Genomic DNA, 5,067 nt, shown 5'->3' with positions numbered 1-5,067 from the left:
CACCCAGCAGCGCCTCTTCAACCTCAGGAGGCTGAAGAAATTCGGCCTGTCACCAAAAGCACTCACAAACTTCTACAGATGCACAATCGAGAGCATCCTGTCGGGCTGTATCACCGCCTGGTACGGCAACTGCTCCGCCCACAACCGTTAGGCTCTCCAGAGGGTAGTGAGGTCTGCACAACGCATCACCGGGGGCAAACTACCTGCCCTCCAAGACACCTACACCACCCGATGTCACAGGAAGGCCATAAAGATCATCAAGGACAACAACCACCCGAGCCACTGCCTGTTCACCCCGCTATCATCCAGAAGGCGAGGTCAGTACAGGTGCATCAAAGCTGGGACCGAGAGACTGAAAAACAGCTTCTATCTCAAGGCCATCAGACTGTTAAACAGCCACCACTAACATTGAGTGGCTGCTGCCAACACACTGACTCAACTCCAGCCACTTTAATAATGGGAATTGATGGGAAATGATGTAAAATATATCACTAGCCACTTTAAACAAGGCTACCTAATATAAGGTTTACATACCCTACATTATTCATCTCATATGCATACGTATATACTGTACTCTATATCATCTACTGCATCTTTATGTAATACATGTATCACTAGCCACTAACTATGCCACTTTGTTTACATACTCATCTCATATGTATATACTGCACTCAATACCATCTACTGTATCTTGCCTATGCTGCTCTGTACCATCACTCATTCATATATCTTTATGTACATATCCCCTTACACTTGTGTCTATAAGGTAGTAGTTTTGGAATTGTTAGCTAGATTACTTGTTGGTTATTACTGCATTGTCGGAACTAGAAGCACAAGCATTTCGCTACACTCGCACTAACATCTGCTAACCATGTGTATGTGACAAATAAAATGTCATTTGATTTGACCTCAGAAATAAAGAATCTTGGTTTGACTTGGACTCCAGCAGATCCTTATTTTATAATATCCACCACAACTCTCCCACAGATTGCTGTTTATCATTGTCTCAATGAAGAGTTCCTCTTTCGACTTTCCTGGGGGCAATTACAAACCTCCCACTGGTTGAATAAACGTTGTTACCCGATTGATGAGATTATTATGGGTGAGAGCAATTATTTTATTTGTCAAATGGCAACCAAGCATCGGTCATCATGTCACCAGATTAAGACCCTCAAAATGTATTGGAATTGAGCATCAAGCTCATCACATGTAGTTTCACCACCCTGTGAAGTTCATAACTTATTTCATCTGTAGCCTAATAAACGACATGGTTTTCCAAGTTTTAGAGGGAGGACCACACAACATATCATCACGTGACTCCAAGTTAACTCAGATATGATGGTTATTTGTTGAAGGAATTAAATTGCTCTCTGTTTTAATACCCAATTAAAATGAAACACTCTGTCAATTCATAAGGAATTGTAATTCCCTTATTCTATAATGATAGACAGAGCCCAGTCTTAAAATCAGACTGCAGAGTTTATTCAAGAGAGTACTGAGTACACATTTTACCACAGGTTATAAACGGAAAATGACGTCAGCGTTTTCTAAATGTTCCGTCTCTTCTTGACACTGGTAGAAAGGCTCTATAGTTCTCAAGCCTTCCCTCCTCGCCTTGAGCCAAGGCCTTGAGCCAAGGTCAGCTAGTGTAGATAAGCATTCTAGTCAGTTTGGAGATATAGTTCATTCATTTGTACCAAGGAACAGACCGTCATTGTTCTAAACTCTTGACCACATTCACACACACATTATTTTCAGTACTGGGATCAAGAAAGAAAACTCATACATATACAGAATAGTATTCTGATTAGTACATATACAGTAACATAATAGTATTCGGGTTAGTACATATACAGTAACACGCTAGTATTCTGATTAGTCAGTCCTGATTGAAATGTATACATAATTAGTCATCATTGATATATAAATATTTGTACATAAAGGAGTTTCCATCGCCATTTCTCACTAAAACGTTTATACTGGCACAAAAAGACCCAACCATGTCAGACAAACTAACATATCGTCTGTCAGCATTTATAAAAATATTCAGGCATATCCTGTTTCCGTCAGCCCGGTCATTACTTTTGAAATGGTTGGATCAATATCCACCTTCATGATGTGGATGAAGCCTGATTTGGAATGTCTGAGTAGTTCTATATGATGTCATAATACACCCCTCGATAATCAAGTGATATTTGGAATGTCTGAGTAGTTCTATCTGATGTCATAATACACCCCTCTGATAGTGATACATTTGCTCCATTGTTTCCATGTCAGTTGGTTTCCCACTCTGATGATGTATATCTGACAGAGGGGCTTTAAATGAATAGTATGGTGACATCTTAGTGGGGCTTGAAGTAAATAGGATTATTAATCATAAACTCCTATAGCAACAATACAATGCAGCTTTGACATCAAGAAGAGAATGGGCTGATGGGTGGTGGTGCTACTCTATAGGTAAGGCTGTCCAATATGAATGTTCAATACACACAATAGGTTGGTTATGGAGGGTGATGTATCACAGTCAAAGTCCTGCAAAAAGAGCTAAGAGACTCATATTTGTGTAAATTATACATAGTTGTGTTCTGTGGTTGTCACTGAGTTGGCTGATATCCCATTTTATGGGGTCACTCCACAATTAAGGCTGTACAGTGCCTATACAAAGTCTACACTTTGCTCCTTTCATATTTATTTTGATCCTGATAAACTCCCCAGTCACTGCCAGTGACAAGCATACCCATAACATGATGCTGCCACCACAATACTTAATGTGTGGTCTATCTCCAGGTCATCAGACTGTTAAATAGTCACCTCTAGCCGGCCTCCGCCCAGTATCATCCTATATAACTACTGCTGTACACACCTTTTATATTAGTTTCCGGTTCTACCATTTCTATATTTCTAAATCCTTAAAAATAAATTGTAGGGAAAATCAGTAGGTCACACAAATGACTATTTCTAAACAAAGATAATAGACAAGTAGAATGGGACAGGTTTCTTATACTATCTTCACTTACTCAGTGAAGAGACTCCAGGGGTGGTGATGAAGGCTGTAGGAATGAAGATCAGACAGTGAAGAGACTTCAGGGGTGGTGATGAAGGCGGTAGGAATGAAGATCAGTCAGCAATACTGGTCCTGTGGTCAGGTGGGGGAGTGGTCGAGGCAGCCAATGATTGTGAGGAAGCAATGTGGGGAACAGGCTCCTTTCTACTACCATTCTGGGGTCTGGATACATGCCAACAAAGACTACAACTGCTTCAAACAATGAGAGTGGCTACCATTGACCATCACACTTTCTTTCATAACCAGGAAGCCCATGTTGAGCCAGCAGTGTTCCCACTATGGAAGAGGGAGCAGGATGCCTTCATCCAGTCTCTCAGAAAACCATGTTGAGCCATCAGTGTTCTCACTATGGAAGAGGGAGCAGGAAGCCGTCATCCAGGGACAAGGACAAAGGTGCAGCACTGGTGTTAGTAGCTGATGACAGAAGTGACAGCCTGGACACACAGCAAAGTTTGACGCGATCAGTGTTGTTGAGCAGAGAATCAACCAGATTGATTCACAGTCAGTGTTGTTGAGCAGAGAATCAACCAGAGAATCAACTAGATTGATTCACAGTCAGTGTTGTTGACCAGAGAATCAACCAGATTGATTCACAGTCAGTGTTGTTGAGCAGAGAATCAACCAGAGAATCAACCAGATTGATTCACAGTCAGTGTTGTTGAGCAAAGAATCAACCAGATTGATTCACAGTCAGTGTTGTTGAGCAGAGAGAGAGATTAAAGTAGACGGCACGCGGCAAAGTGATTGATTGATGACCTTGCGTCATGATGACCTGTGCATGTCCGAATATGTGCCCCCGCCCCGTCCCCCCTGTTCCAGTGGTCACGTGTTAGGGGGTGTGTGTTATTTCATAGCTATATGTCATCCTTTGAAGTAGTCCTGGTGATTGATGTCTAGGGGCCTGGTTGAACTGGGGGGGTTGTGTTTGAACTTTTGGACAGGGTATGACCCCCCCACCCCCCAGTTTTATCGCCCTTATGTTTGTTATCTGATGAAGCAGGAATGTCCTGGGCTGTGGCATATGCCTTATAAATGTCCAGAACAAGCAATTTTTTAAATAAAGACCTGAATATTAAACATCTAAAATATGTCTACAAGGGCAATTATCGGAGTGCTTTGCAGCTCATGTCATGAATCCAACGACAAAAGCCTGGATGATGTTTTGCGTGAGGCTCCCGAATGTTTTAAAGGATTTTTGTGTACAAGCGAGGGTCATATGTCTTACATATTCAGCCCGGAGGAATCTACGGTTAAGATATTCACAGACAGCGTGTCCCAACCCTTTTATCGGGCAGAACCCGAGAGTTTTTCTCCAGCGCTAAGGATGAGAGAATGGCTTAAAATAAGACTAGCGCTGTGTCAAATGGAACGCGCCCTGAGTGCTTCAAGGCTGCCCGGATATGCGTTGGAAGAACAGGTCTGTGGCCGAAGTGATCTAATGGCCCTAAGAATCGCTTCAATGGCGTATACCCCGCACTCCAGAGTGACAATTTTAGCATGTGAACAATTTGATAGTGCAAATGCTTCGAAAACGGTCAGTTCATATGTATCTTCCAAAGCATGCAAGGATGTACATTTTTTTCAAATAATGTTCAGTTTTAAATGGCGCGATTACCATATTTTCGGAACACTGATGAATAAGCTGGACAGTCTTTTCGAAAATCGGGAACAATTACGGCGATGGCCGCGGTTATCGTTGAGACATACCCAGGAACAACAAAGTCGAAGGCGGATCTTTCCCTGGATGGAAAGTGGACAGAGCTTCGACGGAGCGCGGAAAAGACTTTGCGATGGGGAATTGGAAACGGATAATGTTCAGGGCTAACAGGACACCTATATCTGGAAGAAATAGTAAAAAAAAATGTTGAATTATAACGTGTGTTAAAATGTAGCTGTTAATTTTGAAAATGTATAGCCCCCATTTAACTAAGGGGAAGCGCTCTTTTCTCTCACGCTAGGGTCTGGCGCAGACAACTGTAAGATCTGAAAAACTTTCATAGGCT

Source organism: Oncorhynchus mykiss, chromosome 17, assembly GCF_013265735.2.
Source record: "Oncorhynchus mykiss isolate Arlee chromosome 17, USDA_OmykA_1.1, whole genome shotgun sequence".
Lineage (NCBI taxonomy): Eukaryota > Metazoa > Chordata > Actinopteri > Salmoniformes > Salmonidae > Oncorhynchus > Oncorhynchus mykiss.
Note: the sequence above shows the minus strand (reverse complement) of the source record.